The following is a 23,241-nucleotide window of genomic DNA, read 5'->3' as shown; positions in this document are numbered from 1 at the left end:
CTTGGTTACACTAGTAGGCTTAGGCCAATTTACAATTGCTTCAACTTTAAAACGATCAATTTTTAACTGACCATGACCAACAATATGACCTAGGTAAACCAAAGAGGTTTTCCCAAACTCACACTTTGACAATTTTACATAGAGTTTTTCTTTTTTCAATACATCAAGCACTTTCTTCACATGGCATACATGTTCATTCCAACTTTTACTAAAGATAAGAATATCATCTAGATATACAAGAACAAATTCATTAATGAAAGTCCTAAAGAGATCATTCATGACCCTCATGAAAGTGGTTGGAGTGTTGCAAAGTCCGAATGGCATCACCATCCATTCGAACAACCCTTTTTGGTCTTGAAGGCGGTTTTCCACACATCCTACTCTGCAATTCGGACCTGGTGATAACTACTACGCAAATCCACTTTAGTGAAATAGATAGCATTCTTTAATTGATCTAGTAAGTCATCACTGCGAGGAAAAGGGTAACGATTTTTCACTGTGATTTTGTTTAGTGCTCGGTAATCCATGCACATCCTCCATGTGCCATCTTTCTTCGGCACTAAGACAATCGGTGAGCCGCATGGAGAAGTGCTTGGTCTGATGACACTTTGGTTCAATAGTTCCTGCACCTGATTTTTGATCTCCTTCATCTTAATGGTCGACATCCTGTACATGCCAATATTTGGTAAAGGAGCATCATGTTGCAAATGGATCTCATGTTGGATTTCCCTCTTCGAAGGTAATCCCCTTGGTTCCTGAAACATCTAATCATAGTTAGAAATTAATTCACATAATTCCCTTTTATGCACATGATCACAACCCTGGAAAGCATTGGATAATTTGGCATCTTTCCCCCTTACAACCATAAGCATGCAACCCTTACTGGAATTCACCAACCTCTTCATTTGTCCTACACTTACAAGGTTGGCATTGATTTTAATATCATGAGCCCTTACAATATATTCTACCCCATCTTTTGTGATTTGGTATTTGTTTTCATGACGGAATAAGATTGCATTTCTATCATATAGATATGGACTCCCTAACACCATGCCACAGATATCCAATGGTATCACATCAAGTTTTACCTCATCCACTAACTTAGAAGCGATCACAAATTTAACCTTGCACTGCTTAGTTACATTCAGTTTTGCTTCATCATGTATCCATCCAAGTGGGTAAGGTTTTGGATGTGGTTTGGTTTCCAAGCCTAGCTTCTTTACCAAGGACTCTGTTAGCGCTTGAGATTTCACCCTAGGCTGAGGAAGGTAAACCTTCAAGGCTACATCAAACCATTTCACCTCGTAGCTAGCCCTACGAGGTATGAGAAGGCTCTCTCGGGTCAGATTTGATAGATCTTTCAATATGATTAGGCTGACCAATTAAGAATAAAGATTTTAGGCTAGTAAATTGATAGGGGGGTTGATTTAATGATTTTTGGGGTTTTTGGTGGCAATTGGAGGGAGTGCAATTCAGGGTGCGGGGATTGAGCACAGTTTTTGCAGAGGGATCTTTGGGGCAAGGTAGGAGTGGGCGCTGATGCCTTAATCTGAGATGGATGATCAAGGATGATAGAGGAGGAGCTAAAGAGGGCAAACAACCATTTTGAATCCTCTCTAGACAGTAGAAAACATAAATATTGAACAAACTAAAAAGTTGAGCATGTCAAAGCATGAATTCAAACTTTACCACTTCATCTGTCCAATTAGAAGCAAAAGAGAGATGTGGAATACATAAACAAACTTACAAGAACATGTAGAGAACACACCATCAACACAACAATCCACAAGAATCCACAATGATGTCTGCAAAACCCTGGCCTTCCTTTTCCTTAGATTGCAGTAATAGATGTACAATATACAATAATGCTTCTCCCACAAGAGTCCAACCATGAAAATGAGAAGGAGAGAGCATAATATAGACCATCTAGACCATCTAACTCCTTTCCCCACCTCTAGGGGTCGAGCTCAGCTTCCTAGGGGCAGTTTGAACTAATTCTAAATTAAGCACTAGATAATAGGCAGTCCAACAACTTGCCTCTATTACTTAGCTAACTCATCCATGCATTAATTTTTCACTTTTTACATCATGGAAGCTTCTAGAAGGGTAAAGAGAGATAAAATCTATCAAAGTGCCATGAAAATATTACATTTATCCATCATCTACAAGTAAAAATGGTCAACCATAGTCAAAACAGTGTTTTTTGACAAAAAAGGTCAATTCTGGTAAAGCTGGCTCGAATGGTCGCGCCCCCTGTTCAAATGGTCGCGCCCCTTTGCAGCTACTTTTGAGTGGGTTCCACTGATCCAAATCAGGTGCAAGATGGCTCATTGGAAAGCTTGGTCTGTCTACTTTCCATCCCAAGTGGAATTTCTGAATTTGGAGTTGTTTTTCCCCCTCAAAAACCATTTCTCCCAAGGTCACTTTCTGCAACTCAAAAAGTGGGCAGAAAGTCATTTTTTTGATGTATTTTGAGCTTTTGGACGCTCAAATCTCAAAATCAGGCTTCTCCCAAGTATTGGTAATTTTTCTCTTTGCATGCCCTTTCCAAAAATGCCAAGTTTTCAAAATTCCGAGCAGTCCTCCAAAATGGTCTCACCCGGGTGAGACCATTCCACGGGAAAAACCTGTAAATTGCACAAAAAATTCACAAATGACAAAATTTTCTCCAAATTTCTTGAAATTTGGGCTGGGAGTCCCCAATCAAGTACCATGCTCAGTCAAAGAGGCTTTGGCCAAAGTTTGGAGTGGATCGGGCGTTTTCCTTCGTTTTTGTGCTTTGGCCAACCGTCCTTGGAGCACCTTCGTTCTCGCCGGTATTTTTGACATTTCTCTCAAACCATGACACCTGTGTAAAAAGTGAACGAGGTTTTTCTTCCTTGGCATGTTTTAGACAAAAACCTCTCTCAGTTTTGCAAAATTCATCTTTGATTGCTCAGAAACAGCTTTTGAGTGAAACTTGTCCCGATGTGTGAAACAAGGGATTTTGTCGAAATGGAGCGAAATGAAGGGGATAGAGGGCTTCTAAATTCTTGGGGAAATTTTTGGAAGTAGGGAGGAATGTTAGGAAGTAGGGGAAAGTGGAATCTCATAGATTGAGTGAGGGGAAGGGGTCGAAAAGGACAAAACACAGGCCAAACCTAGAAAATTGTCAGGTTGTAGCTAGAAACTATGGTTTGTGCAAAAATGAGGAATTTGGCGGATCTAAGGGATGGGAAGTGTTTGATAAGGTACTTTAAGGATAGGGGAAGGTGTATGAACATCAGGAAACAAGTTTTGCCGGTGATTTGACCATCCAAGAGAAATTGCCTTCAAAACCCTAGGAGAGGGAAATGACCTTGCCTGGGCGCAACATGAAGCATGAACAAGGTGTCAAATGACTCATTAGACACTGACATGATAATGACAACCCTCTGAATGATGATACACTCAGCTGAATGATGACATAGACTGACATTTGGGCAACTTTGAACAGAGTGAAAGCAAACCCTAGACCTAATGCTTAGTGACCAAATTTTGCTTGAAAACTCTTTGAAATGACAAAATTTGACCTTGACACTTCAAAATCACTTTGTACGAGCACATTTGATCACTGGAGGAAGGCTGGAAAGACTGACACTAACATTGGCTCCAATGGGGATGGTAGCTCCTTGGAGGTGCCAAGAACCTTAGACATCTGGGAGAGCAGACCAGTGCTTTCAACCATTGGGCGATGGAGTCATTATGTACACCTTTGACACAAAACTTTTGACACATTTATTGAATGAAAACTTGATTGAAAACTGACTGAAACTTAACTGAAGCTTGACTCAAACCGACTCGATGACAAACTGAAATAACTTGAAAAACTCACTCAACAGACCAAACACAAATGACTCATGACTGACTTAACTAAAACAAGAACTTACAAAGCTTTTTGAAGGGCAGCAGTCCATCAAGATTTGAAATCATGATGACAACCACCTGTGTTTCTTACAAGACAATATAAATCAAACTATATCATAATGCCAATGTAACCAATCAAGCAGATGCCTTCTTGATTGATTCTTTCTATGAGATCTCATGATCAACAATAGATACTGGTAACTGGGCATCCAAAGACATAGCTGACCATGATCTCCTTCATCACTGAACACTGCAATAAACACTATCACTGCTGGCTGCAACAAATCTGCCATTGGATCTTGAAAAACATGAAGATTTGCCATTGCCACCTCCTGCTGAAAGAACAAGGTTTCCTTTGCTTCAAATTCTGATCTACCTTCATCATGTGCTTCTGAACAAGTAGGTGAGAAAATCTCCTCTTGAAATAACATTTCAAAACATGAGACATATGAGGAATCTGAAAGGTAATCTTGTATGCTATGATCTTCTGTAGTCTGACAATATGGTATATCATCTTCAAATGATATGACAGCCGGAGTATCATCTTTGTGAAGGAAAACATTATCTATTTGCTGATCTACAAGACAATCATCTTCTTCAACAGAGGAAGGAGTTTCCCCAACACTTTCCTGACTGTGTGCGCACTGCGAATCTGCTGTAGCTTAAGTTGTAGCATGACCTTTCAAAAGCTGATCTATCTCCTCTTCAGACAAAGGAGACAATGCCTTTTGGTTTCTTTTGCTTAAACAATAATTATCTTCATATGACAAGGCACTCAAACTATCATTTAGTACTGAGCTATTGAAAGGAGATTCATCACTTACTTGCACAAAGATCTCACCTTGCTGTTCATGAACATCTGAATCCACAACTTTGTCTATGATCTCAACAGTAGAGCTTTCTTTGATGGGTTGCATGCTGCTGTCTTCTGTGGGCAGATCTGAAACAACGTTTGCTCTTTCCTCATTTTCAACCATATTGAAATCTTCAGCCTGCTGATCTTGGCAAGTATCCTCTAAGATTTCGGTGTGTTGCTGAAATGGCTTTTCATACAGGGCTTCCATGATCTCTTCATCCATGAAATTATCGTCTTCATAAAACTTCTCAAGGCTTTCAATAAAACTATAGGAATGCTTGCAACAATCTTGAACTAAATTTAATGATGGATATGAGCCCTTATATCTTTCAATGAACAAGGCATGAAAATCTTTTAAACAGTAAATACAAGCAGGCGGCAAACTTTCATACCATGATTGAGCTTTACCTTCCAGAGTGGCCAAGAATATCTTCATTAAGCAATCTTCAGGAAAATCCACCTTCAACTTGCGAATATGCATGTGAAATCTAACTAGATGTAGAGCAGCATCCTTCTTACCATCATCATTAAACGTAGGCAAATTCCTTGACCAATCTACCTTTGGAATTTTATTTGGAAAACCAGGGATGTGATCTCGGCTCAAGGGAGCATATCTTCTTGCAATCTGATCCATCTTGAAAAGCTCAAAGCTACTGATCTCTCTGCAGTGAAGTCACCATGAAGCATAGGTTGCTGGATTCTTCAGTGAAAGGAGTCGCCAAGTGAATGATTCAGCCTTTCAAGTGTCTGATCGCTGTCCACTATCAACAATCAGATCTGAACTTGATACATGTACTGGGGTAAAGTGTCAATGAAGCGCTACGTTCACAAGCTCACGGAGATTGACTGAAGCAGCGTTTATCTACTAACGCTGATGTAAAACAAGAGCGTTTTCGAAGGCTTCTGGCGTAACTTCAGGCTCCGTCTAAGACTTATGAAATAACACGTTCAATGAGCAAAGGTTTAGATGTTCTCCCCAGTATGGTCGCCAATATGTTAGCGCTTGAGATTTCACCCTAGGCTGAGGAAGGTAAACCTTCAAGGCTACATCAAACCATTTCACCTCGTAGCTAGCCCTACAAGGTATGAGAAGGCTCTCTCGGGTCAGATTTGATAGATCTTTCAATATGATTAGGCTGACCAATTAAGAATAAAGATTTTAGGCTAGTAAATTGATAGGGGGGTTGATTTAATGATTTTTGGGGTTTTTGGTGGCAATTGGAGGGAGTGCAATTCAAGGTGCGGGGATTGAGCACAGTTTTTGCAGGGGGATCTTTGGGGCAAGGTAGGAGTGGGCGCTGATGCCTTAATCTGAGATGGATGATCAAGGATGATAGAGGAGGAGCTAAAGAGGGCAAACAACCATTTTGAATCCTCTCTAGACAGTAGAAAACATAAATATTGAACAAACTAAAAAGCTGAGCATGTCAAAGCATGAATTCAAACTTTACCACTTCATCTGTCCAATTAGAAGCAAAAGAGAGATGTGGAATACATAAACAAACTTACAAGAACATGTAGAGAACACACCATCAACACAACAATCCACAAGAATCCACAATGATGTCTGCAAAACCCTGGCCTTCCTTTTCCTTAAATTGCAGTAATAGATGTACAATATACAATAATGCTTCTCCCACAAGAGTCCAACCATGAAAATGAGAAGGAGAGAGCATAATATAGACCATCTAGACCATCTAACTCCTTTCCCCACCTCTAGGGGTCGAGCTCAGCTTCCTAGGGGCAGTTTGAACTAATTCTAAATTAAGCACTAGATAATAGGCAGTCCAACAACTTGCCTCTATTACTTAGCTAACTCATCCATGCATTAATTTTTCACTTTTTACATCATGGAAGCTTCTAGAAGGGTAAAGAGAGATAAAATCTATCAAAGTGCCATGAAAATATTACATTTATCCATCATCTACAAGTAAAAATGGTCAACCATAGTCAAAACAGTGTTTTTTGACAAAAAAGGTCAATTCTGGTAAAGCTGGCTCGAATGGTCGCGCCCCCTGTTCAAATGGTCGCGCCCCTTTGCAGCTACTTTTGAGTGGGTTCCACTGATCCAAATCAGGTGCAAGATGGCTCATTGGAAAGCTTGGTCTGTCTACTTTCCATCCCAAGTGGAATTTCTGAATTTGGAGTTGTTTTCCCCCCTCAAAAACCATTTCTCCCAAGGTCACTTTCTGCAACTCAAAAAGTGGGCAGAAAGTCATTTTTTTGATGTATTTTGAGCTTTTGGAGGCTCAAATCTCAAAATCAGGCTTCTCCCAAGTATTGGTAATTTTTCTCTTTGCATGCCCTTTCCAAAAATGCCAAGTTTTCAAAATTCCGAGCAGTCCTCCAAAATGGTCTCACCCGGGGTGAGACCATTCCACGGGAAAAACCTGTAAATTGCACAAAAAATTCACAAATGACAAAATTTTCTCCAAATTTCTTGAAATTTGGGCTGGGAGTCCCCAATCAAGTACCATGCTCAGTCAAAGAGGCTTTGGCCAAAGTTTGGAGTGGATCGGGCGTTTTCCTTCGTTTTTGTGCTTTGGCCAACCGTCCTTGGAGCACCTTCGTTCTCGCCGGTATTTTTGACATTTCTCTCAAACCATGACACCTGTGTAAAAAGTGAAAGAGGTTTTTCTTCCTTGGCATGTTTTGGACAAAAACCTCTCTCAGTTTTGCAAAATTCATCTTTGATTGCTCAGAAACAGCTTTTGAGTGCAACTTGTCCCGATGTGTGAAACAAGGGATTTTGTCGAAATGGAGCGAAATGAAGGGGATAGAGGGCTTCTAAATTCTTGGGGAAATTTTTGGAAGTAGGGAGGGATGTTAGGAAGCAGGGGAAAGTGGAATCTCAGAGATTGAGTGAGGGGAAGGGGTCGAAAAGGACAAAACACAGGCCAAACCTAGAAAATTGCCAGGTTGTAGCTAGAAACTAGGGTTTGTGCAAAAATGAGGAATTTGGCGGATCTAAGGGATGGGAAGTGTTTGATAAGGTACTTTAAGGATAGGGGAAGGTGTATGAACATCAGGAAACAAGTTTTTCCGGTGATTTGACCATCCAAGAGAAATTGCCTTCAAAACCCTAGGAGAGGGAAATGACCTTGCCTGGGCGCAACATGAAGCATGAACAAGGTGTCAAATGACTCATTAGACACTGACATGATAATGACAACCCTCTGAATGATGATACACTCAGCTGAATGATGACATAGACTGACATTTGGGCAACTTTGAACAGAGTGAAAGCAAACCCTAGACATAATGCTTAGTGACCAAATTTTGCTTGAAAACTCTTTGAAATGACAAAATTTGACCTTGACACTTCAAAATCCCTTTGTAAGAGCACATTTGATCACTGGAGGAAGGCTGGAAAGACTGACACTAACAGACTCTGAAATTAAGTTTGCTTGGGATTCGGTATCAAATAGAGTTTCCACTTTTGTATGATTTATGATAACTCTAATATGAAATAGCTCAATTCTCTTTCGTTCATTAGGAAGAGACTCATCTATTTAAGTAGTGACTTCATGTGATTCAGAATTAACATGAGGTGTAAGAGTACATTTTGTTCCTGATGCTGTGACCAATGCTTCATCTCTGGAATCGGATCTAAGGTCTTGTTGCACAGTTGCCATTGTCTTCTGCTTGCCTTTTCCTCCATACCTCTTTGGTCTCTTTTCCGGGTACAGTTTCCAACAATGAACTCATCATAACCTTCCTTTTTGCAATGAGTGCAATAAGGTCTTTCTCCTTCATCTTTCTTGGTTGATGCCATCCTCTTCTCCTTTCCTTTTCCTTTCACTTTGGGTTTTCCATTTGGAGGTTTGAAAGGTGGTTTCTTGAAATGATCATCTCTTTCATTTTTTCTCTTGTTCTCAAGATTGATGGCCTTTACACTGGCCGAGTCAATATTAGTTGGTTCAAACAATAATAATGAATGTCTAAGGTAACTATGTAATGATCCAATATACTTAGTTACTACTTCAGGTGAGTCATGTGCATTGCCCAGATTAAGTGCTTGTTTTCTAAATTCCTTTGTAAATCTTTGAACATCCTGACCTCTGCCTTGCCTTAAGTATTTCTAATCCATTAAGGCTTTTTTCTTATAATCCAAGGGATAAAATTGTTCCTTTAATGCAGAAATGAAACTAGGCCATGAGGAAAGAAGATTACCCACACTCTTATTGCTTCGCAATTTTCTCTCCCACCAGACAAGAGTGGTGCTACTCAGCCGAAGAGAAGCCAACTGAATCTTTGCCTCGTCCTCTTCAATCTATTGAATCCTACAGTAGATTTCAATCTGCGTAATCCAATTGTTAAGATTTTATGCATTACTTTCACCGTTAAACATGGGAAGATCAAATTTGACATCTAATTTAAAGAAAGGTTTCTTAGATGCATCGCTTGAATTTCTATGATGATGGTGATGAGAGGAAGAAGAAATTTCACTCGTGGAGGGAGAAGGAGGGGGCTCTTCTCCACCATTTCCATGCACTAAACCTTGTTCTTCTAGATTTCTCTCTTCTGTTTTCTCTACCCTTGAAAGCCACTAACCGACATTTTTTGCCATTGTATAGAAGGTTTTTCAGAAATTGCGCTCCTCTTCATGACGAGCCTCTTCATCTGCCATGTTTCTCCTTCGATGTGCACACCCCACTTAGGGATCGAAGACTTTAGTTTCCCTTCACCTCTTTGGAGCCTATTTCTTGTTAGCATACAAACATGCAATTCACATCTACAAAGACCTGCTCTAATACCACTTGATCCAAGATCTTTTGCTTATAGATGTATTAAAGAATTACATGCATAAATTGTAGCTTAAACATAGAAATTTAATGTGCACATGAGAGAAGAGGAGAAACACATAAAGCATGAAAGAAGACAAGAAACTTGATAACAAAGTTCACCCGACTTGGACTACGTCTACGGGCCCTGCTCGATAAATGGGGAGGCCTTCATTCATTAAGTGGCATGAGAAACAAGAGTACACGCATCAGTTATAAAAAAGGAGTCTTATACCTCCATACTGAAAAATGGCCAAAAAATGCAAAACTCTGTTGGAGAAACGGACAGCACCATTGCATTCGCGGCATCGAGAAATGCTGAAACCATATAAAATTTGTCAAAATCTGACGAAGTGAAAATCTGGTCCACCTGCAAAATAACTGTCTCAAACTATGTGCGCTCTCCTCCTCTGCCTGGGTGCACTGATGAAATGCATTTAAATAAAAAAATATGGTAGCGGACTTCACAACAAATCAGTTGTGGCACAGTGGTTATGGATCCAAATATTGTGGAGGAGGTTGAGCGGTCAAACCCTGCCTCCTCCCTTTTTTTACATAACAAAAACTTAAAATGGGAAGGGAGGTCAAGCTGGGCTCGCCCACCTCCCCTATCCCCTCTCCTTACGGCGTTGTGTCTTCATTAATAGTCGAAGGGTGAAGGTTGGGTCCGCGCCCCAAGGGCCGACCCACCTTTAATGCATGTTGTTTGTTTTACATGGGTTGGGTCCGTGCCCCAAGGGCCGGCCCACCCAAACTTCTGCGCTCAGTTATGGTGGTTTCGTGGGAGGGGCCGAGGTTAGTGGCCCGCCCCTCCACTAATAACATTATGTGCTAAGGATTGGGGTGGCGGGGTTGGTGGCCTACCACCTTTTTTTTTATAATATTTTTTTGTTACATAAAACAACATGACATTTTTTAAAAATCTGGATTTTGACCGAAGAAGTCATTTTAACCAGGCGACAATTTAGCTTGGAATGTGGCCGGATTCCATGCGCCGAAAAAATTCCAAATTGTGTCTCCATTAATCCTGCCCAGTTAGCAAAAGTCAACCAAACTTTGACTACCTCTATCTCCTTCATCCAGACTCGGATTGGAGTGTCGTTCGCACTGTTGGAATCAGGGCGATGAGCACTTCGATCTGATGTCAAGTTAATTGTCTTTCGGCCACTTTGAATTTTGAGCCTTTTCCATGCCACTAGTGTTTGGAGATCCACCTAGATCACTAAGATACCTTGAGGGGTGATTTTTATTATTATTTTATTTAGCTAATAGTGAAAATTGTAGGAAATAGAAGGCCAAGAGATGAAGAGAAGAATAGTTAAGTACAATTCATATGACTCTCCATATAGGCCTAAAGAGACATTGGCAGGATGGGAGACATCAGTTGAGCAACAGGGAGAAGTACAATCTCCTAGTTTGGCAGACACATTGAGAAGTTTAAAGGAAAAAATTGTGAGTTGCAAGGCAGACAATGAGTGGTTCATTAAGGAACAAGAAAAGCTTGCTAGAGCTCAAGAAAAGAAAGTTGAGGTTAATGAAGTCATCCTCTAGGGCCTTTTAGAATTGTAGAAACAGGGATAGTTGGGGATCAATCATGGACACGAAGAAAATACTAATGGTGCAGATGGAAGCAGGTCTCAGAAAAGGTATAGGATGGATAGAGATGATACAGTCAAGAGTGGAAAATACTTAGATACACCAGACAAGAGGGCTAGTACTCATGGATTTTATTCTAGCATCAGTTTTGAGAGACATCATTGCCATCACCACCAACATCTTTATAGGAGGAGTGAGGAGCAATACTTTCTAGAAGAGTTCAAGAAAGCCAAGCCTCTTGCATTTGATGGAGAAATGAAGAAATCAAAAGATACAGAAGCATGGCTACTTGGAATGAGGAAATTATTCAGGTTGCATGATTACTTTGAGAATATGAAAGGTAAGATAGCAACCTTCAGTCTCAAGGGAAACGGAAATATTTGGTGGTAAGATGTTAATCATGTCGGAAACATTAGAGAAGAGGAGCTGACTTGGGATGAGTTTGAAAGACTCTTCGGGAAGTTGAAGCATTGTTATGAGCAGTCAAAGCGCAAGCCTGAGTTCATGTGTGACTACATGGGATGAGAAGGCTAAACGAAAAGGGCTCGAGAAGCAAGGAATATCTCAAGATGTAGGTGATAAGGAAAATGTGGCACCTCATAAGAAGTTGAATGCAGCTGAGATAGGACATGGGTCTCAACTTCGAGAGAAACATAATAAAGGAAATGGCAGAGAACCATTGCGGTGTTGAACCTGTGGTGGAGATCATTGTAGGAAGGATTGCCCCTTGTATTAGAGTGGTGCAATGGAAGTGTAATATGCCTCAGATCTACAGTGATTAGGAGGCTCAAGGAGTTGGAGATGTAGGTCAGAGTATTCCCCAGACTTATGCAACAGTTGATAATAGGAAAGCAAATCATCAGGCATCCATTATCGACATGGAAGGTGGAAACAGAGGGAAAGTTCCAGTCAAAGCCTCAATGAATCTTGCAGCGGAATAAGCTCATGCTCCAGGATCAAGCGATAGAGTGAGTTAAAGTGCATGGAATCACTTTGAGGCTGAGGAAGCTACATGGAAGAGGGTTGATCAGATGCAGGCATAGTAGTTGGTTTCCAATTATAGTTGAATTCATCAAGGACATTAGAATCCCTTGAGATATGATATGTGAACAAGTTCATCTGTAGTTGATCCAAGATCTTTTGCTTATAGATGTATTAAAGAATTACATGCATAAATTGTAGCTTAACATAGAAATTTAATGTGCACATGAGAGAAGAGGAGAAACACATAAAACATGAAATAAGACAACAAGACTTGATAATGGAGTTCGTCCGACTTGGACTATGTCTCCGGGCCCTACTCGATCAATGGGGAGGCCTTCATTCATTAAGTGGCATGAGAAAGAAGAGTACAAGCATCATTTACAAAAAAAAGGAGTTTTATACCTCCATACTGAAAAATGCAGAACTCTGATGGAGAAACGGACAATGCCATTGCGTTCATGGCATCAATAAATGCTGAAACCATGTAAAATTTGTCAAAATCGGACAAAGTGGAAACTCGGCCCTCCTGCAAAATTCTACCTCGAACTACATGCACTGCCTCATCTACCTCGACGCGTTGATAAACTACGTGTTAAATAGAAAATGCGTTGATGGATTTCACAAGAAATCCGTTGGGTTGTTGGTTTGAGAATTGTTTAATACGGAGGAGGTCGGGCGGTCAAACCCCACCTCCTCCTTTTTTTACACACTAAATATTTTTTATTTAAAATGGGTCAGGGTGGGCCCGCGTTGGGCGGCCTGCTCACCCCACCTTCATCGGCTCCGTATTCTCATTAAGGCATGTTGTTTATTGGAATGGGATCGTGGTTGGAGGTTGGGTCTTGCGTCCAAGGGCCGGCCCATTTTCTGTGGCAACGACCCACACTATGCTCCAAAGGAGGCCCATGGAATGGGGGAGGGGTCGGCGGTCATGGCCCGCCCCTCCATAAATAAATATTTTGGTTGGGTTAGGGTGGCGGGGTTGGTGGCCTGCCACCCTTTTTATTATATTTATTTTTTTTGTTATATAACAATATTGTCATTTGTTAAAAATCTCGATGTTAGGCTGAAGGAGTCATTTTAAGTAGGCAACAATTTTTCCCGGAATCTGGCCGGATTTTGTCTGCTGGAAAAGTTCAAATTATGTCCTTGTTAATCCTACCTAGTAAGCAAAAAGTCAACCCAACTTTGACTGCCTCTATCTTCCTCATCCGGACTCGGATTGGAGTGTTGTTCACACCGTTGGAATTAGGGCGACGAGAACTTCAATATGATGTCAAGTTAATCATCTTTCCGCCACTTTGAATTTTGAGCCTTTTCCATGCCACTGGTGTCTGGAGATCCACTTGGAATGATCCTCCCCATTGAGGAGCTTTCGGACCGCCAAAAGCTTTATCAGTCAACTGGCAAGTGAGGGAATTGTTCCCTCACTCTTTCTTTTTCCAGCCATTTTGCCTTGCTAGGCTGCATCCCCTTGAAACCAACTCGAAGGTATTCCACATCTCCCCATCGTGAAGTCCTGGTCCTTCTATCAAGGATGATGTTCTCAGGTAACTCATCGAGATACTCTAGTGCAAATTCATCAAATGTAGGAATTGTGCCCACCTCTTCGGTGTCCATAATCAATGGTGGTTCATACAGCTTTAAGTTTTCCACATTCACTATGGAGTACATATGCATATATATCGGAAAATCGAGACAGAAGGCATTGTTTCCAATCTTCTCTAAGATGGTGAATGGACCATACCGAATTGGTTGCAACTTCTTCCCTTCTCCCTTCATCTTGTCCTTACTTATAAGGAACCACACTTTTTCGCCCACTTGAAATTGATGGTCAACCCAGTGTTGTCATGTCGAGCCTTGTATCGGGCTTGACTTTTCTCCAACTGCTCCTGTATTGCTTGGTGAATCAACTAGATCCGTTGAATGAACTGCTGCGCTTTTTCCTTGTCATCACGTCCACTGGAGTCACCTTCCCTTCCAAAAACCATATCAAAAGGATCTTTTGGTAAGTAGCCAAAACATGTCTCAAATGGTGAAAAATGTGTAGATGAGTGCACTGCTCAATTGTAGGAATGTTTCACATATGGAAGATGCTCATCCCACAACTTAGGATGTTTCCCACAATAGCCTCGTAACAAGTTTACTACAGTGCGGTTTACAATCTTTGTATGTTCGTCAGTCTGTGGATGAAATGTCATGCTTCTTTTCAACTTGGTGTCCATCATCTTCCACAAGTTGGTCCAAAACTCTCCGAGAAAGAGAGAGTCCTGATCTGACACAATTGATATGGGCAACCGAAAATGGACCCAAACATGCTGAAAGAAAAGATAAGCAATCTGCTCTGCAGTGATCTGGTTTTTACAAGGCATTAAAATACACATCTTACTAAAGCGGTCAATGACGACATACAAATAATCGTGACTTTTCCTAGACAAAGGCAAACCTCCTACAAAATCCATCGACACACTTTCCCATGGACGACTCAGAATAGGGAGTGGTGTGTAGAGCCCGAGTTTTCTATTAGAGGGCTTTGAAATAGAACACATCACACATCCCTTTACATAGCAAGTCACAATGTTCTTCATATGAGGCCAAAAACAAAATCTTTGTACATGACACAAAGTTTTTTCAACACCAAAATGACCAAACACAAGGGAGGTGTGGGCCTCCTGGATTACATGTACCCTTTCTCCTGTGGGTATGCACAATTTACCAAGGTGATACAACAGTTTCCCCTGCAAGTGATAGTTGTCCACCTGTGAACCATGGGTTAGTTTTTCATAAATCTCCTTAAAGTCATCATCGTTAGCATATTGTTCAGCATAACTTTCAAAAGATAACGAAGCATTATGAAAAATAATAGAAGCAGAAATAGGAGGGCGAGATAGCATATCGGCCACTTTGTTGCTAGTGCCCTTCTTATACTTTATTACCAGATGAAACTATTGAAGAAAACCCATCCACCTGAAATGATGAGATTGCTGCAACTTGGTTTGTGACTGAAGATACTGCAAGGGCTGATGATCCATATGGATGATGGTCTCCTTTCCAATCAGGTAGTGTTTCCACTTTTTCACACTCTGGACCAAGGCATATAACTCCTTGTCATATGTGGGATAGTTTATCACAACCTGAGAGAACTTCTCTGAATGGTAACATATCGGCTTCTTTTGCTGCACCAGTATAGCTCTCATGGCATATTCGTTGGCATCTGTCTTGATCTCGAATGGATGTTGGAGATCTGGTAAGGCCAAGACCGATGCGGTGCTGATCTTTTCTTTCAATGTTTCGAAGGAATTTTGTTGCTTTCCTCCCCATTGAAAGACTTGCTTTACACTTGTCAATGTGTGTAAAGGTGCTGCAATAATAGAGAAATTGGCAATAAATCTCCTCCAATACTGTATTGCACCCAAAAAGCTGCGAACCTCGGTTACACTAGTAGGCTTAGGCCAATTTAAAATTGCTTCAACTTTAGAAGGATCAATTTTTAGCTGACCATGACCAACAATATGACCTAGGTAAACCAAAGAGGTTTTCCCAAACTCACACTTTGACAATTTTACATAGAGTTTTTCTTTTTTCAATACATCAAGCACTTTCTTCACATGGCATACATGTTCATTCCAACTTTCACTAAAGATAAGAATATCATCTAGATATACAAGAACAAATTCATCAATAAAATGCCTAAAGAGATCATTCATGACCCTCATGAAATTGGCTAGAGCGTTGCAAAGTCCGAATGGCATCGCCATCCATTCGAACAACCCCTGTTTGGTCTTGAAGGCGATTTTCGACACATCCTGCTCTGCAATTCGAACCTGGTGATAACCACTACGCAAATCCAATTTGGTGAAATAGATAGCATTCTTTAACTAATCTAATAAGTCATCAAGGCGGGGAAGAGGGTAACGATTTTTCACCATGATCTTGTTTAGTGCTCGATAATCCACGCACATCCTCCATGTGCCATCTTTCTTTGGCACAAAGACAATTGGTGAGCAGCATGAAGAAGTGCTCGGTCTAATGACCCCTTGGTTCAATAGTTCCCGCACTTGCTTTTTGATCTCCTCCATCTCAATGGTCGACATCCTGTACATGCCAATATTCGGTAAAGGAGCGTCATGCTACAAATGGATCTCATGTTGGATTTCCCTCTTCAGAGGTAATCCCCTTGGTTCCTAAAACATCTCATCATAGTTACAAATTAATTCACATAATTCCTTCTTATGCACATGATCACAACCCTAGAAAGCATCGGATAATTCTGCATCTTTTCCCTTTACAACCATAAGCATGCAACCCTTACTGGAATTCACCAACCTCTTCATTTGTCCTGCACTTACAAGGCTGGCATTGATTTTAGTTTGATGAGCCCTTATAATATATTCTACCCCATCTTTTGTGATTTGGTATTTGTTTTCATGACGGAAGAAGATTGCCTTTCTATCACATATATATGGACTCCCTAACACTATGCCACAAATATCTAATGGTATCACATCAGTTTTTACCTCATCCACTAACTTAGAAGCGATCACAAATTTAACCTTACACTGCTTAGTTACATTTAGTTTTGCCTTATCATGTATCCATCCAAGTGGGTAAGGTTTTGGATGTGGTTTGGTTTCTAAGCCTAGCTTCTTTACCAAGGACTCTGAAATTAAGTTTGCTTGGGATATGGTATCAAATAGAGTTTCCACTTTCGTATGATCTACGATAACTCTAATATGAAATAACTCAATTCTCTTTCGTTCATTAGGAAGAGACTCATCTATTGAACTAGTGCCTTCATGTGATTCAGAATTAACATGAGGTGTAAGAGTACCTTTTGTTCCTGCTGCTGTGATCAATGCTTCATCTCCCGAATCGGATCCAAGGTCTTGCTGCACAGTTGCCACTGTCTTCTGCTTGCCTTTTCCTCCATACTTCTTTGGTCTCTTTTCTGGGTACAGTTTCCAACAATGATCGTCGTCATGACCTTCCTTTTTGCAGTGAGTGCAATAAGGTCTTTCTCCTTCATCTTTCTTGGTTGATGTCGTCCTCTTCTCCTTTCCTTTTCCTTTCACTTTGGGTTTGCCATTTGGAGGTTTGAAAGGTGGTTTCTTGAAATGATCATCTCTTTCATTTTTGCCCCTGTTCTCAAGATGGATGGCCTTTACACTGGCCAAGTCAATAGTAGTTGGTTCAAACAATAATAATGAATGTCTAAGGTAACTATGTAATGATCCAATATACTTAGTTACTACTTCAGGTGAGTCAAGTGCAATGCCCAAATTAAGTGCCTGTTTTCTAAATTCCTCTGTAAAGCTTTGAACATCCTAACCTCTGCCTTGCCTTAAGTATTGCCAATCCATTAAGGATTTTTGCTTATAACCCAAGGGATAGAATTGCTCCTTTAATGCATAAATGAAATTAGGCCATGAGGAAAGAATATTACCCACACTCTTACTGCTTCACAATTTGCTGTCCCACCAGACGAGAGCGGTGCTACTTAGCCGAAGAGAGGCCAGCTGAATCTTTGCCTCGTCCTCTTTGATCTATTGAATCCTACAGTAGATTTCAATCTGCCTAATCCAGTTATTAAGCTTTTCTGCATTACTTTCATCGTTAAACATGGTAAGATCAAATTTGACATCTAATTTAAAGAAAGTTTTCTTAGATGCATCCCTTGAATTTCTATGATGATGGTGACGAGAGGAAGAAGAACTTTCACTCGTGGAGGGAGAAGAAGGGGGTTCTTCTCCACCATTTCCATGCATTGAACCTTGTTCTTCTAGATTTCTCTCTTTTGCTTTCTCCAGCCTTGAATGCAACTGACCGACATTTTCTGCCATTATATAGAAGGTTTTTCGGAAATTGCGCTCCTCTTCATGGTGAGCCTCTTCATCTGCCATGTTTCTCCTTCGATGTGGACGCCCCGCTTCAGGATCGAAATACTTTAGTTTCCCTTCCCCTCTTCGGAGCCTGTTTCTTGTTAGCATACAAACATGCAATTCACATCTACAAAGACCTACTCTGATACCACTTGATCCAAGATCTTGTGCTTATAGATGTATTAAAGAATTACATGCATAAATTGTAGCTTAACATAGAAATTTAATGTGCACATGAGAGAAGAGGAGAAACACATAAAACATGAAAGAAGACAACAAGACTTGATAATGGAGTTCGTCCGACTTGGACTACGTCTCCTGGCCCTGCTTGATCAATGGGGAGGCCTTCATTCATTAAGTGGCATGAGAAAGAAGAGTACAAGCATCAGTTACAAAAAAAAGGAGTTTTATACCTCCATACTGAAAAATGGCCAAAAAATGCAGAACTTTGATGGATAAACGGACAACACCATTGTGTTCGTGGTGTCGAGAAATGCTAAAACCATATAAAATTTGTCAAAATCTGACAAAGTGGAAATTCGGCCCTTCTGCAAAATTCCACCTCGAACTACGTGACCTGCCTCCTCTGCCTCGACGTTTTCATAAACTGCGTGTTAAATAGAAAATGTATTGACGGATTTCATAAGAAATCCATTGGCTTGTTGGATTGAGATTCATTTAATATAGAGGAGGTCAGGCGGTCAAACCCCGCCTCCTCCTTTTTTTTACACACTAAATCTTTTTTATTTAAAATGGGTTGGGTTGGGCCCACCTTGGGCGGCCTGGGCACCCCACCTCCGTTGGCTCCATATTCTCATTAAGGCATGTTGTTTATTGGAATGGGGTCGTGGTTGGAGGTTGGGTCCCGCGCCCAAGGGCCGGCCCACCTTCTATGGCAATCTCCCGCACTATGCTCCAACGGAGGCCCGTGAAATGGGGGAGGTGTTAGTGTCAGTCTTTCCAGCCTTCCTCCAGTGATCAAATGTGCTCTTACAAAGTGGTCTCAGAGTGTCAAGGTCAAATTTTGTCATTTCAGTGAGTCTTCAAGCAAAATTTGGTCACTAGGCATTAGGTCTAGGCTTTGCCCAAATGTCGGTCCATGTCATCATTCAGCTGATTCTATCATCATTCATAGGGTTTTCATTATCATATCAGTGTCTAATGAGTCTTTTTACAACTTATTCACGCTTCAGTTGTGCCTAGGCAAGGTCATTTCCCTCTCCTAGGGTTTTGAAGGCAATTTCTCTTGGGCGGCCAAATCATCGGCAAATCTCATATCCTGATGTTCATACACCTTCCCCTATCCTTAATGTACCTTATCAAGCACTTCCCAACACTCAGATCCCCCAAATTCCTCATTTTTACACAAACCCTAGTTTCTAGCTACAATCTGGCAATTTTCTAGGTTTGGCCTGTGTTTTGCCCTTTTGGACCCCTTCCCCTCGCTCAATATCTGAGATTCCACTTTCCCCTGTTTCCTAACATCCCTCCCCACTCCCACAAATTTCCCCAAGAATTTAGAAGCCCCCTATCCCCTTCATCTCGCTCCATTTCGACAAAATTCCTTGCTTCACACATCGGGACAAGTCGCACTCAAATGATGTTCCAGAGCAATAAAAGATGAATTTTGGAAAAGTGAGAGAGGTGTTTTCTCATAACATGCCAAAGAAGAAAAACCTCCTTCAATTTTTGCACAGGTGTCATTGTTTGAGAGAAATGTCAAGAATACTGTTGTCTCAGGAGAATCAAAGACACCTCTGAAGTGACCTTGGGAAAATCACGTTTTCTCCTAGCTGGGTTGGCCAAATGATTTGTTTTATGGGTAGAATGATAACTAGACACAAAGATCTTTCCAATGAGCTATCATGAGCTCAATTTGGGGTTGAGGAAGGCATTCAAAAGTTGACTGCAACAGTACTCTTCTTTCAGGCAGCCTCATTTGGCACTTTTTGACCAGTCTTGGGAGATTTGATTTTTGACAGGTCAAATCAACTCCAAATTGAAAAATTCCACTTGTTTTGGAAATTAGACTCAAAGACCTTTCCAACGAGCCATCCTACGCCCGATTCCGACACCGGAAAGGCCTTCAAAAGCCTCCTGCAAGGTGCGCGACCCGTTGAGCCAGAGGTGCGCGACCCGTTGGGCAAGGTGCGCGACCCGTTGGGCAAGGTGCGCGACCCGTTGAGCTGTCTTGCTGTAAACTTCAAAAAATTGCCCAATCTTCCTCCAAATCATCAAATTTGTTCAAGATAAGCTCTTTACACATTGTTTTGGAGGTTGGTGATGGATGTAAGCCCTCATGCTATGATTTTAACCTCAAATCATGCAAATGAAAAGACTTATATGGCTGCAATATTAATGAGCAAACTGTGCTAGGGTTTGTGTTGTTTCAAGCTATTTTTCTCTTTGGTTTGTTTCCCTCCTTTCCCTTTCACTCACACTTATATGTTCATCTCTTTTCCCATATTATTTTATAAATCAAATGCAAACCCTACCCCTCTCCCAAGCATTCAAAACCCTAATCTCCCTCCACCATATGCAGGTGTAAACACTAAAAATTGTTGGTGAACATGTAAAAGGTTTTGTGCATATGTTTCCCTATCTTCCCCTGTAATGCATGTTTTCATATTCCCATATGTTCACTTTCATACATGTTTTCCCATATTCAGTGATCTTTGCAAATGATTTCCCAATATCCCTGATTATAAATATGTATTCCTATATGCATAATTGTTTGCAAATTTTCCTTAAATTCCCTGTTATATTCATATATTCCCAATTCCTTGTACAAAGGTCCCTCCCCTAACATTTCCCTCATGTCCTTGTCCCCTTGAAACAGCATAGAGTTCAGCGCTTTTTGCAGGCAGAGACAGCAGTTCAATTTGTCCACTTTGCTCCTAAACCATGTCAGAAACCAAACTTATGAGCAAAGTGATGACCATTCATCATCTACAGAGGTTGAGGTACAGAGGAGGCCTCATAAGGGTGGAAAGGGCGGTCATCATAGGTTATTGGGCAAGGATGCATGTCTGCAAGGCTAAAATGAAAGTTTTTCAAAGGAGGTTGACCGAGGCACTAAAATGGAGAAAAAGGCCAAATCCACTCTGTATCTTGGCTGAGGCATCCCTCAAGGATCATGGCACTCACTAGCAACATCTACAGCACAAATCCCATAAATTTTGGAGAATTTTGGATAATTTTGGTATTTTTGGGAAATTTACAGGTTTTGACTTCTCAACGGGTCTCACCCCCGGTGAGACCCTTTGTCATCGTAGCTCTGTTTTGCAAAAACTCAGCATTTCTAGATTTTTCATGCAAAGTTACATATGCCCATCCATTACCTTGAGTTTTCATGGAGTTTTGGGCCTCCAAAAGGTCAAAATACAGTCAAATTTTGACTTTCTGCCCCTTTTTTGAGCTGCAGAAGTAGTCTTGGGAGAATTGATTTTTGACTAGGCAAATGACCTCCAAATCCAAAAATTCCAATTGAGTTGGAAAGTAGACTCAGAGACCTTTCCAACGAGCTATCCTACACCTCATTCTGACACCAGGAAGGCCTCCAAACAGGGCTCCAAAGTGCGCGACTTGTTGAGGATGATGTGCGCGACCCGTTGAGGAATTTGTGCCAGATTTGACCAGTTCAGCCCAGAATTTGCAGTTTAGCTCCAGTTTGACTTGCTGAGGTCGATGGTGGTCCTTTTGACTGTACTTGTGGCACTTTTTGGATAATTTTACTCTTGTTTTACTCTTCTAGAAGTTTTTCTCATGTAAAAGGGTAAAATTGACTGTATGAACTGGTTTCCAAGTTTTTAGAGGCAAGTTGTTTTGACTGCCTATTTTCTAGTGCTTAGTTTAGAAGTGGTTCAAACAGCTCCTAGGATAGTGAGCTCGACCCCTAGAGGCAAGGGAAGAGGTTGGCTTGCCTATATTATGTATTTTCTTAATCATTTTGAGAGGTTGGAAGGTTGGACTCTTGAGGGAGAAGCTATCATTGTATATTTTCACTGAATCTCTGCAATTTTTGGCTAAGGAAGACCAGGGTTTTGCAGTCATCTTTGGGATTCTTGTGGACTCATGTGTTGATGGTGTGTTTCTCCATGTTATTGTAAGCTTTGTTATGTGATTCATTTCCTTTCTATACTTCTGCATATTAAACAAATGAAGTGTTAAAGTAAGAATTCATGCTTGCCATGCTCTGCTTTTAAATTTGTTTAATTTCGATGTTTTCTACTGTCTAAAGAGAATTCAAATTCATTGTTTGCTCTCTTTAGCCTTCTTATATTTCATTCCTAACCATCCACTTCAGTCAAAGACATCAACACGGTCTCCTACCTCGCCCCAAGGAACCCCCTGCAGAAACTGTGTCCCATCCCCGCAACCAAAATTGCAATTCCTCAATTTGCCACCAAAAAACCCAAAAACCCAAAATCAACCTTCAAATCAGTTTACTAGCCTAATATCAGTGTTACCTTGTTGGTCATCTCATCCCATTGAAGATCTACCGAGATTGACCGGAGAGAGCCTTCTCCTGCCTCGTAGGGCTAGCTACGAGGCTGAATGGTTTGATGTAGCCTTGAGGTTTACCTTTCTCAGCCTGAGGTGAAATTTCAAGCGCTAACATACTGGCGACCATACTGGGGAGAACAACTAATCCTTTGCTCATTGATGTGTTTGTTTCATAAGTCTTAGACGGAGCCTGAAGTCATGCCAGGTAGCCTTCGAAAACGCTCTTGTTTTACATCAGCGTTAGTAGATAAACGCTGCTTCAGTCAATCTCCGTGAGCTTGTGAAAACAACACTTCGATTGCATTTTACCCCAGTACATGTATCAAGTTCAGATTTTATTGTTGATGGTGAACAACGATCAGACACTTGAAAGGTTGAAGTCATTCACTTGGCGACTCCTTTCACTGAAAACTCCAGAGATCAATGCTTCATGGTGACTTCACTGCAGAGAGATCAGTAGCTGTGAGATTTTCAAGATGGATCGGATTGCAAGAAGATATGCTCCCCTGAGCCGAGATCACATCCCTGGTTTTCCGAATAAAATTCCGAAGGTAGATTGGTCAAGGAATCTGCCTACATTTAATGATGATGGTAAGAAGGATGCTGCTTTACATCTAGTTAGATTTCATATGCATATTCGCAAATTGAAGGTGGATTTTCCTGAAGATTGCTTGATGAAGATATTCTTGGCCACTCTGGAAGGTAAAGCCCAATCATGGTATGAAAGTTTGTCGCCTGCTTGTATTTACTG

The sequence above is a fragment of the Pinus tabuliformis genome, chromosome 3_2 (assembly GCF_031772625.1).
Source record: "Pinus tabuliformis cultivar Carrire ecotype Pingquan chromosome 3_2, CPIR1, whole genome shotgun sequence".
NCBI classification, from domain to species: Eukaryota; Viridiplantae; Streptophyta; class Pinopsida; order Pinales; family Pinaceae; genus Pinus; species Pinus tabuliformis.
Note: the sequence above shows the minus strand (reverse complement) of the source record.